The sequence below is a fragment of the Brassica napus genome, chromosome C7, assembly GCF_020379485.1.
Source record: "Brassica napus cultivar Da-Ae chromosome C7, Da-Ae, whole genome shotgun sequence".
NCBI classification, from domain to species: domain Eukaryota; kingdom Viridiplantae; phylum Streptophyta; class Magnoliopsida; order Brassicales; family Brassicaceae; genus Brassica; species Brassica napus.
In genome coordinates this window covers 39,289,951-39,303,106 of record NC_063450.1, presented here as the reverse complement: position 1 = coordinate 39,303,106, position 13,156 = coordinate 39,289,951, and the positions used below count along the sequence as shown (strand labels likewise).

Genomic DNA, 13,156 nt, shown 5'->3' with positions numbered 1-13,156 from the left:
CGAGTGGTATCAGCTGGTTTGTCATAGTCAGTCACTAACTCCGAGGCTAGAAGCACATTCTCGCACAATAGCCTACCTTGAACAAACCCTGCCTGATTAAGTTGAACGGCGTCGGGAATAATACGCCTTAAGCGATTCTTAATGATTCTAGAGATGACCTTATAAACAGTGGAGCAAAGGGAGATAGGCCGGAACTGTGACATCCTGTCTGCACCTGTGACCTTAGGTAGAAGCGCGATGGCGGTGGCATTGAACCTTTTGAGCATTCTACTACTGGTGAAAAATTCTTGAACAGCAGCTATAGTGTCCGGCCCTACAACCGACCAGGCCTCCCAGAAGAACTCAATTGGAAAACCCTCAGGGCCGGGAGCTTTGATTTTTGGCATAGCAAATATAATTCCAGTGACTTCTTCATCAGACGGAGGAGCTATGAAATCATCTGTCCACTCTTGGGGAAACCGGTAAGGGCTAATGGCTTTCAATTCTTCCACTGTGAAAGGCTGAACTTCTGAGTTTTCCTGGCCTAGGAGAGATTGGAAATACTCCACTGCCAAGTTCTTGACTGCTTCCTTTTGGTCTATTCTCTGATCCTCATTATCCATAAGGTACCGAATAGCATTTCTAGCTTCATGAGCGATGCACGTTTTGTGGTAGAAGGTTGTATTAGCATCTCCTAAAGTCAGCCATCTGATCCATGATTTTCTCTTATAGAAAATACCCTCAGCTTTTTCAAAAAACCTCCATTCCTTTCTGGCTACAAACTCTTCGCGGAATAGGCTGTCTGTGGGTTGAGTCAGTAAACGAGATTGGATATCCTGCAACTTCGAAAGAGCATCCCGTGCTCGCTGTTGAATATTGCTGAATCCTTCTTTATTGAGTTTCCTACAAGCCTTCTTGACGTGGCTGAGCTTCTGACCTAGGGAAAATAGCTTCGAACCAACAGGAATATCCTCATCCCAAGCTGATTTAATTGTTTCTAAAAATTTCGGGTGCATAGCTAGGAAGGAGAAGTATTTGAAGCTACACTTCCTGCTCCTCAGATTTACGTTAAGGTCCACTACACAAGGAGAATGATCAGAATCTCCGGGAGCATCAAAGAAAGCATACACATCTGAGAAGGTGTCTCTCCAGCTCTGATTTCCAAGGACCCTGTCTAGCTTGCGAAGAATAGGATCCTCTAATTGGCCGTTGCCCCAAGTGAATAATGTACCTCTAGTTTCAATGTCCTCTAGATCGCTGAGGGCTAAACATTCCTGAAACTCCTCCATGCCTCTCACGGAAAGGGTGTAAGGGTTAATGGAATAATGCTCATCAGCTGTTTATATCTGATTGAAATCACCTAAAGCCAGCGTAGGCTGATTCTTAACCACTTGTAGATTGCATACCTCCATCATTTCAGACCAGAGTTCTCTTCTCTGAACAGCAGTATTAAATGCATACACAAATATAACTGTGAAGGCTACACCAGATGCTGGATCAAAAACCCCACACGTAATAGACTGAGCAGATTTTTTGTAGATCATCACCGAGACATTGGGATCCCAAACAACCCATATACGATCTCCCTCTGCATCCTGATAATTATTCTCAAACCTCCAACCTGGGACCACCGACTGAACAATACTACTGGCATTCTCCTCTCTAACATGAGTTTCCAAAAAAGCGCCTACAACTGGCTGATTAGAAAAGATCCAACTTCTAACTGTCCTCTGACGATCACTGTTATTCAAACCTCTAATATTCCAACTAAAAACCTTCATATTTACACAAAAAGGAAGGGAAAGCACTGCGTTCTGAGTTAGAGTCTTCTACCCAAAGCCGCAGCTTGGGATCTGACTCTGAATGTAAGCTCTTTTGCTGTGGGCACTGATGGAGAACGCCAAAGCTCTCCTTGACGCTGAGTGCGCTTGTTCTTTTTTGATTGCATAAGCTGCCACGAATTTTCATCAAACTCTGTATCTGTAGATTCTTTATCTCCGAAGGCAACTGCGCTAGGAAGGGATTCAGTAGCGACTGCCTCATACTTCTTATGATCTGAAACCTCAAGGACCTCACCTTCAACCTTCGCATACTCCAGAGCTTCTGTTTTGTCCACTTTATCTACCAGAGAAGCTTCATGTTGCCCTGCAGGCTCTGCCTTCTCAGGCTCGCTATCGTCGGATTTGAACTCCTTAGGAACCACTGTATTATTCTGCTGAATATCGATTGGGACCCATTGCTTTACTGATGCTTGGGTCTGAGACATATTAGCTTCCTGAGTATCATTATTCCTCGCGTTTTTTCTACCCCTGGACCTCGAACGAGACTTCCTCCTTCGCAATGTGCTCTTGCTCGGTCCTGGTTCTTTGACTTCCACTGAGTTAAGCGGTTCTTCTAGATTCGCGTTGCTTTCAGACAGTGGTATCTGAGAGTTTACTTTTGCAACTTTAGACGAGATGATTGTGTGAGAAGCCTTATCTGCGTGCTTTCGCTTCTGAGGAGGCATTAAACAGCGGTTGAGATAATGACCAAAGCAGCCACAGTTACAACACTTGAGAGGAAGACTCGGGTATTCAACTTTAACCCTAACTGAGAAGCCTGTTGAATCTTTAACTTCGACTTCAGATGGAAGGCTACCATGAAGATCGATCTCAACTTTAATCTTCGTATTACCGAAATTGTAAGGGTTAAGTCGAGACTTCTCCGTGTGGAGCGGATCGCCGATTCCGCTGGCTATCACGCTGATGCCGTCGAGAGAGTATAATTGAGGAGGAACATTTGGAAGAACGACCCATGTCGGAGCTGACTCGAGGTCTTGGGGAGCTAGGTTGCCTTCAGGGGACCACGGGAACACTGAGAAGGCGCAGTGCCCAGCTTGCCAATATCCCACTTGCAAAACCCACTCGCGAGTTTGGATAGAGGGAACAAAAATTAGGCAAGATGTTTCTGATGTTACTCGAATTGTGATTTTGCCGAACTTTTCCCAAACTGGATTCAGATCATCGAAAATCTTTTTTGCTGGAGGAATTGACCCGTGAAAGTGAGCGACAATATGGTCTTTCCAAAGGTCTGAGGTACTGAGAAGAACTGACTCAGGCGCTTGAACTACCGGAGTGCCATCTTCCAGGAATGACGGCGAGGCAATCTTTCTGAGGTTCCTGAGAGATGATTTAAACCGTTCAGCGTACGACGGTACAGCGGTGGAAGGAATCTCAGCTGGAATCGAGGATTTCTGGAGTTTAATGGCTATCAGATCTTTAGAAGAAGATGAAGGAGGGGAACCCTCAGCGTTCTTGAGAGGAGATGTCGGAATTGAAAGGTGAGTGAGAGACGCTTGAACGGAGGGGGAGGAAGGGAGCAGCGGATCTGACGGATCTGGAGATTTGGGCATGGAAACGACTGAAGATGGAATAGGTATGAAGGACAGAAGAGAGAGAGACGGAGGAAAGGGAAAGGGTGTTCTCGTCGACCGGCGTGAGGCCAGCCGGCGGCGTGGAGAAGGAAGAAACCCTAGTCGCACTTAAAAGACTCCAGAGAGAGAGTCATTTGTCTGTTTTTTACACCACTTCAGTAAATACAGCTAGTATGTATTTGAACTTTGAAGCTTGTATTTTTAAAGAAAGTTGAATCAAATGAAGGATTAATCAAATAAAATATCAATTTTGTGAGATCATTTTGCTCATTTTTGTCTGCCTATGAATCATACGCAAAGTCATGCTCTGATGTAACTATTTCAGAATAAGGACAAAAAAATATAAGATAGAGACTTAAAATAGTTATCGTGGTCGGTCCATGAGAACGACATGTTCTATATGCTTGTTTTGTTTAGTGTAGAAGTCATTACCCACATGATACCTTCTCTCATTTTGTTATCTTTCTCGTAATAATGAAAGCTAATATAATAACAACTTGGTCAAAATTGTATTTGGTGTCAATATTCAAAGACAACGCTTATCAATTTATATTATTTGGTTCAGATGATAAGTCTCTAATAGTTAGGTTGACTATATAGCTTAGGAAGCTGGCTTTAAAAAGGAAAATTAGGTGCTATGGTTAACAAAAAAAATAATATTTAGCTCTATAGCCAAATGCGCTACCATACATCGATATAGAGTGTATTTTATATAATATTACTTTTCTAGCCTTCAACGCAACCGGCGCAACCTGCGGTTCAAAAAAATATTATTAATTATCCAACCAAACAAAAATTACGCGTGGTCATCACGAAGTCACACATCTCCCAAAACTAACTTCTTCTTCTTCATCACTTTTCGAGAAAGTGAAAAATTTCCGGCCGATATTTGTTGAATCACGAAATCAAGCAGCAGATTCTGTCGTATATTGCTCTTCTATCCACCGCGTAGCCATCGTGTCTTCCGTTCAAACTCGTCACTCGTCGTAGGTTCGTCAAGCGAGCGCGCCGATTTGGAATTTGAAGGAGATTCAGCGAGTTTAAACGGAATTCGTACTCGCAGGCTTAGCCTCTTCTAACCAGGGTTAACAAATTAACAACATGTAAGTCCTCGAAATGCGTTGCAAAGGGGAAATCGTCTCTGCTTGTGAAATTGATTGCGAGAAGAGTTCTTAAGTGTGATCGGCATGAACGACCACCACAACCTCATCTCCTTCATATTGGCGATTAGGTTGAAATTTGTTGCAATATTGTAAATTTTCTGTTTTGTGCCATATATTATATTATTTCAATGATTTTCCCCTTATTTGGAATAGATTCGGCCCTAGTTTATTCGAAGTTGATAAATTTAACCCATTGTTTCTGTTGCATGCCCGATCTAGTAATCTGAGGCAAACAAATTGATTTAGGGTTGAACTTTTCTTGGTTCGTCGTACTCATCTGTTTACTACGAAGGGGATAGTCATTTTAAAATGAAAAGTTCTTTTACGATAAAACAAGTTTAGTTCTCTGTGAAATAGAATATCTTATGGAACATGTGCTATTTAAAATGGAAAATCTTAGTTTTAGAAACTGCTTACGTGTCATTCTATTCTCTGCTATTTCTGAAGAATCGTATTAAAACTAATATACTACTCGTTTTCCATTCCATCTGAACTTCTGTTCCTTTCCATATATTTATATATTCTATATTATTTCAGATGGTATAATTCTAATTGCATATGTTACTTCTTTTCTCGCATATGCTATTTTTGATTGATAAAACAAAACATTTAACCTAAGCATAGAGTAATTCATATACTAGTAGTCTATCTCATATGCTGCAATTTTCTTCCAACTTGTATACTAACGTGTGCTTCTTTTTCATTGTGTTCTTCAGGTTTGTCATGGATGAGCTGAAAGGGTAATAGTATTTTTATACTATTTTATGAAATAGAACAGCTCTTCTCTTATTTGTCATGTTTATTAATATATAATGTACTATTTAATAAGTTATATTTCATTCGATGCTTCAAAGAAATGGTTCAATCTTGTTCTCTGTTGTTTCATGTTCTATTGATATGAGTTTTGTATTGATGTACACATGTGTTTTATATTAGTATGTATATGATTTTGTAAAGAGAAAATAATATATTGAACGTAAATGGAACATAATTTACTATGACATCAAATAAAACAAAATACAGTGTGATGTTGAATGAGAATGATATTCATATTATCTTGTCTCTTCCACCTCTTTTAATGACATTAATCTTTATATATTTTCGCTACAATCAATCTGAATTTAGTGTAAGCATTATGTCATTCCCTGTAATCATAAGCACTTTGAAATTTTGGGCAATATATATGTATTATGCTATATATTTTGTTACATTTTCTATTCTATATGCTCATGTGAAATGAAAAAGCATGTTACTTGCATTTCGAAATTTGAGTTTAATTTATAAAAGATTGAGGTTGAGATTGGATAAATATTTATATTCTATGTAGGGTTTGATTAGTGGCTAGAGTTTAGTTTATGAAAGATTGGAGTTGACATTGGACTGGAGTTGACATTGGACTAGAGTTTAGTTTAGTTTATGAAAGATTGGAGTTGACATTGGACTAGGGTTATCATCTTCCATGAAAGCATAACCATATCAACATTTGAGAAATATGTTAAGATGATCTTCAGATTTTCTATTCTATACGCTTTATGTAGAATGGTAATGCTTTACAAACTTTTAATAGTTGAGTTTAAGGTTTAAAGTTCTGTTTCATATGAAGGCGTTTTGTTTGTTTCTATCAAACATAGTACTTTTATAAATGGAATAAGAACATTTATAAAGCACTTTAACATGTATGTGGTAAGAAAGCATGTGACGTAGATATATTTGCTTGATTCGTTAGTTAGTAGTACACTGTGAATGTGGTCCATCTCTTAAGTCATCGATGTCATCTCTCTTTTTGTTTTGACCGGTAACTTGTTTCCAGTGAGGGTATAACCGACTTGGGAGAAGGTAAAATGTTATTCACTCAATAACGTCAAAATCATAGTCATATGCCTAATTATACTCTCGATTTTGACTATCTCGCAAATTCACCCCTTTAAAAACATATGTTCAAATGTAAATCATTTTACAGAATGCACACCTCTGTGTTGTTAGTTTTTGCATGTCAATTTAGAAAAATTTACTCTCATAGACATTTTGTGAGTTTTCAATTACTCCATTAGACACTTTCTGATGGACACACACTTTCTATGTGGTGAATGGCCAATATACCCTTCAACCATCTCTCTTTTTCTCGTTACTTCATTTGGTGAGCCAAAACTGAAATGCTTTAAATTTTTATTTTATTTCTTTTCTTTTCATTTTTTTTTATCTTTTTCCTAGTCTCAATTTCTAATGGGTTTATTGGCGAAATAGCCGTATTTCAGTGTGAAATTAGGTGAGTAGCACTAATTTTGACTTAATTAAATGTCAGACTCTTTGGTCACATTCTCTCCGGTTCTGCCCCTTCACGTAAACGGTTGCCAGTTACAATTCCTAAAATAAGCGACGTGGTGTTTTCTGTGAAATATAAACACATACATACCGATATGCAGATGAGAGGCCAGCTGTATTTATCACATATGATAGAAAATTACGAAGGAAAATGAGTGGATAATAAGTGTACGCGTTCTACATAAGGTAACGTAACAGAGAAACCAATTTCAGAACATTGCTATTCTATATGACACAATAGTATATGTCACGATGTAAATGCCAAATAGCATAGAAGTTTAAAACCTGAGTAAGCACACAGAGGAATATATACTACTCTATTAACTAATCACTAAACTTTACACGGAAATATGACCTCTAATCCAATGTGAACCCCAATCTTCAAATGGCATACCCAATATGCCAGAAACTAAACCTTCTCCAATCATTACTAAACCCTAAAAAGAAATATAAACACTAACCCAGTTATAAAACTAAAACTCTTCCATATTAATTAACTCTTTATCCAATCTTCAAATGGAGAACCCAATATGTCAGAAACTAGCCCCTCCTCAATAATCACTATACCCTATACGGAAATATAAACCCTCATCCTATGTCACTTCAAATCTTTGATAAACTAAATCTATCAACTAATCGTTAAACCCTACACGGAAATATAAACCCTAATCCAATGTCAACCCCAATCTTCTATAAACTAAACCCAAATTTTGAAATGCCAGTAAAATGCAATACCATTTTACATAAGGCATAAAATAGAAAATGTGAAAATGTAGTTATAATCTAAAGATCATCTTAACACATTTCTCAAATGTTGATATGGCTATGCCTTCATGAAATGTGGTAATGCTTGCCCAAATGTCAACCCAATCGTACATAACTAAACCCTATCAACAAATCATTAAACCCTACATGGAAATATAAACCCTAATCCAATGTCAACCCCAATGTCGACACTAACTTAAACAAAACCACTAATCACTAAACCCAACATGGAAATATAAATCGTAATCCAATGTCAACCCTAATATTTCATAAACTAAACCCAAATTTCGAAATGCCAGTAAGAAGCATTTTCATTCTACATGGACATATAGAATAGAAACGGTGACAAACGATATAAGACAGTAAATATTGTTTAGATTTTGAAGTGTTTATAATTGAGGGAAAAGAAGTAATGCTTGCACTAAATTCAAATTGATTGTAGCGAAAGAAATGAAGATTTACGGCATTTAAATAAAATAGGTGGAAGAGACAACATCATATGAATATCATTCTCATTCAACATCACATTGTATTATGTTTTATTTGATGTCATAATAAATTTTATTCCATTTACGTTCAATATATTATTTCTCTTTACAAAATCATATACACACTAATATAAAACACATTTAGGCACCGATACAAAACTAATATCAAGAGAACATGAAATAACAACGAACAAGATTGAACCCTCTAATGCATTCTTGATCACCTCAATCCAACGGAAGTTGAAATATTTGTTAATATGTCGTTCAAAACACGTCTCAACCAATCTACTTAGAAGGCCTAATTCGTCCATGCCAAACCTAAGGAACAAAGTAAGAGGGAAACATGGTTATGATAGAGTAATTCATTCTATTTTGTATAGAAAATGTTTTTTTTTTAATTTCAAACAATACGATTGTTGATAAAGAATGATAGCACATATGTTACAGATCATTCCATTCCATCTCAAGTAGAATAGGTTGTCAATTGATTCCATCTAAAATAGCATAGTTCGAACATATAGTTTTCCTATTCCATCTCAAATAAAATAAGCGTAAGAGATCTCACGCATACAAGTTGTATTACAAATGCTATTTCATACAACAAATTATATTACTATACTATTTACTATGTATTTCTCCTAAAATGCAAAATCAAGAACAGTTAAGGAAACCAAAACCCTAAATCAATTGGCGAACTTCGACGCAAAAATCAGATTCGACATGCAGTGGTACGAGGTTATAGATTTACCAATTATAGTACTCTAATTCCGACAATAGCCCAAATAGAAAATAAAAATAACAACATATGAAGAGATTTGAAGGTAAACACCTGAGAACTTAATGTAGTTCCAGAGATCTGACAAGAATCGACGGTGTGAAGTAGAATAGGAACGGTTTGGTACTACTCGCCGCTGACACTCTAACGCTGTCGTGTGACAGACGATTTCAGATGAGAAGAAGAGGATGCGCTTGCAAAGAATGAAGAAGAAGTCAACAATTCAATGTTAATCCGGTGGAAGTGATGATGTGCAGCGAAGCGGTGTCGGAGAGCATTGAAAGGATACGAAGTTACTAAGGAATAAAAAAGAAAGATGTGAAGTCAGTAAAGCCACGTTGTACTTTTCAGATATAATAATTACAAATATATTTTTTTTTTGTTTCAGGTTTCGCCGGTTACAAAAAAGGGCAATATAATATTAATTTATAAAGTTAACACCGTGTATAGAAATGTTAGGGAAAATGGCTATGCAGTGAATTATACGTTTTTGTTTGGTTATACACCCCAATTTCTCATTTCTAAACTTTGTCTCTCGTTACCCTCTTCCTACCACTCCTTATTTTTTTGTTACAAATCTTTTTTGTCAATTAAAAAAAATGAGAGTGGCTCCTCTCCTCAACATCTACCCAGATCCAAACAAAACCAGTTACAAGAACCCTAATCCCTTCCTAGGCTAAACATAATTTTTGTCTCCTATCTCAATCGATTTTCTGTGTCCGCTCCAGTCCTTTCTCAATCGATTTATCTCTTCTCTCTTTATCTATCCAATATTTCTCTGCTTCTGCCGCTTTATCCGATGCTTGCTTCTGCCGATTTGGTTCACAGACAATCTCCCACATGAAGACAAAACGCTGTGTTTGACCGCAGTTGTGGTCGTGGACATGAAGCTTTGGATGGTTGCTGATATAAGGTTTCGTTTGCTGGATGCGTGTGCATATCTTATAGTTGTGGGCGTGGACATATAGCTGTGGATGGTTAATGATAGCAGTGGTTGTTCATGTGTGTATGTAATAGTTGTGTCGTGGATGTAGTGGTGGATTGTTAATGATATTACGTTGTGGTTGCTGGATTCGTGTATATATCTAATGGTTGTGGTCGTGTACATATAGCTATTGATGGATAATGAATTCAGTTTTTGATCGTGTGTATATAGCTAATAGTTGTGGTCGTGGACATGTAGCGGTGGATGGTTAATAATATTAATAAAGATATGTCCACGCTTTACAGTGATAGAAGTTTCTAAGCCATTAGATCTTATAACTAAAAGTTAATCCAACGTCCAAACACAATCCCAAAAATCTATATACCTAGCTTTCAATTCGAAACATTTTCGTTTATTGTAACCAGAAAAAAATCTGATTTCCTTATAGTTGCATCTTTAAAATCAACGTTCTCTCACTTACCCAAGTGAAGAGATAGTTTGGTCCAGAATAATATAGATGTGACAACATTGTGTCCAAACCCACGACGTGTCTTCTCCAGCAAACAAAATATCTTTTTGTGTAACCTTCTCCGTCAATTTACGGGATTTTAACTTTGTTTAACCAAACAAATTAAATTGGATTCCTCTAATATCGTGAACCATTAGAAGTGCGCATCACACATCACACATAACACATCACACATCACACATCACACATCACACACCTTCCACTTTTACTGTTCCTCTTTTTGTTTGAATGCTTTCTTGGATCCTTGTGCATTGTCTTGACTCTTGAACCGATATCAACACATTGCCCATGCCATCATTTCTTCTCTAAAGATTCCATTTGTTATTAGATTTTGGTTTTAGCTAAAATTTTATTTCTTTTATTTTTAATCTGGTTTCCGAACAGAGTATCTTACTATGTATTTGTACAATATTGGCTTTATGCTTCCAAGATAACAAAGCTATAGACGTATGTAACAAACCATGTTCTGGTTATGTTTTAAATACATGACTTCTAGCTATTTTGCTATCGCATCCTGGTTTTACGATCAGCTAGCAGCTATGCATAAACTATTACGTTACTTGATTTACTCGAAAACTTTCTCAAATTATTTCACATAAACCTCGATCTAAACCTTCTACAAAAAAAACTATAGACCAAATAAAAACCAGCACAGCTTGTCAGTGATATAGTAGACGATAGTATACTTACAACACTTCTAAGTTGCAATGGTATTTTCTTCTTGAGAGATTTTGTCAATGACTACAAACTTGTATTTAGCAAAAAAAATGACTACAAACTTGTGACAAACAAATTTTTTTTTTTTAAACGAACTTTGAAAATTTGATGCTTAGTGGGCGTTTGTCTATCTATACTATTAAAACATGATCTTATTGTACTTTTTACCTTAGTCTGCCATTTTCTTTACTAACATTGCATGTTTCATTAAGAGCAATTAAGTAATATTAATAACACATCTATATTGGGTCATTTTTTTCGGATCCAGCCCACATCAGATCTCTCTTGGGCTATTTGGACCGATTAAGAAATCAGATCCAATTTTCACATATTTTTTTCCTTTGGGTCATTGAGTCCAAGTTCAAATAATTTTTTTTCAACCATTCTTAATTATTATTTTTTCTTTTCTTAATATAATTTTAAGCATTCATAAAAAAAATGAATTTTATTCATTGAAAAGTATATAATTTTTTTATTAAAATATTAACCACGTAATAAAATTAATTTATCAGAGTTATACCAACTTAATTCATTAAAGAAATAAAGTTTAATTTTTAAACATAAATAGTCATTTAAAATGAAATACGATAAATACAGATAATTTTTTTTAAGTCTTTTATAAAATAAAACACAAATATATGAAAATATGACATTTACTAAATATTTGTCAATTGAAAAAAAAATAAAAATAAACCCGCGAGTCTTTTATAAAATAAAACACAAATATATAAAAATATGATATTTACTAAATATTTATCAATTGAAAAACAAATAATAATAAATCCGCGCTTTGAAAGCGCGGATCAAAATCTAGTATATAATTATAAAAGGTTCAGAAATCCATATAGATGACCACTCCTACATAAATCATTATTTTTATTATATACTCTGTCTTTTGTATTGCTCATTCTCACTCCATTTGTTATTTTGTTGTGGTCACGGAAAGAGAAATCAGATGACAATACTATTGGATTCATAAAGCATCATAAAATTCATTATTAATATTAAAACTGATAATTACGAGTTTGATTAACGTTTGTCGACAAAACAAAATTTGCCGTATGCATCAATCAATCCATGTACAGTCAAATTCGCAAGAGATAATATTTTATGAGCTAAAATGAAAAAGTTTGATAAACAAATTTGTCATCCAGTGATAATACAGGGTTGGACCATCACCAATTCCCAAAAAAATTGATTAGTAAACCCAATCAATCAAATAACACAATAATCCAAAATATAAACAACGTATTTTAGACAAATTTATATACTTTTTTTTTGGTAGGATGCAAGGGACAAATGTCCCCTACTTTTTATTAAGAAAAACTTCAAAGACTACTACAGGCAAAATTGCCGAGTTCTAGCTATCCCATGAAAATCCTCCGACAGCATAGAAGTAACATGCTCCGGAACCAACTCAAAGTAATGTAAACCATAAGGTAAAGAAAACGCATAGTTAGCCAATCCATCAGCTAGATGATTAGCCTCCCTATACACATGAAATATTTTGACTATCCAGTCTCTTGATATGAAGCCATAGCACAAGCGTACTAGGAACGACAAGGGATGTTACTACATTTAAATACTTTTATTAATACTACACAGAAAAATCGAAATGTTAGAGCAACTAGCTAGAACAAATATTGGACTAGTCACTTAAAAACAGAAATAACTTGGTTTCTTTTGAACAAAAAAAAACTTGGTTTCAAAATGTGAATTTGATGACACTGTAGAGCATATATAGTTTGAGATTTAACCCGACATCACTGATGATAAATTTATAACCTAATTTCATAAATTGCACTGATATACAATTTTAAGCTTCATTCGCTGTTGGCAGATAAAACCCTAGCTAACTTCAAATTCAAAACAATCTTTTTTTTTTTTCCCCTGAAAGATGCATTATATATATATATATGTGAAACTTTACATATCATATTTTACAGATATTTCGTAGCCAACAAACCCCAAAAAATAGAAGCCATCTATGCACTATCGATGCATAGCTTCATTATCAAACACCTGAGAGAGCCATCTCGGTTGACCGCACACAACATAAGATTGAAATCGATCCCTTGTCA

The 13,156-nt window shown here is 35.8% G+C and overlaps 1 long non-coding RNA gene across 1 annotated transcript; it reads right to left on the bottom strand.

The window, feature by feature from the left end:
• Positions 1–6,263: 6,263 nt before the first annotated feature.
• LOC125589739 lies at positions 6,264–11,366 on the bottom strand. Its single transcript, XR_007325902.1, has 2 exons — positions 8,959–11,366; positions 6,264–8,447 (listed from the first exon to the last, which is right to left on the bottom strand). It is a non-coding gene; the product is annotated as an uncharacterized LOC125589739 (long non-coding RNA).
• Between the last annotated feature and the right edge of the window lie 1,790 nt (positions 11,367–13,156).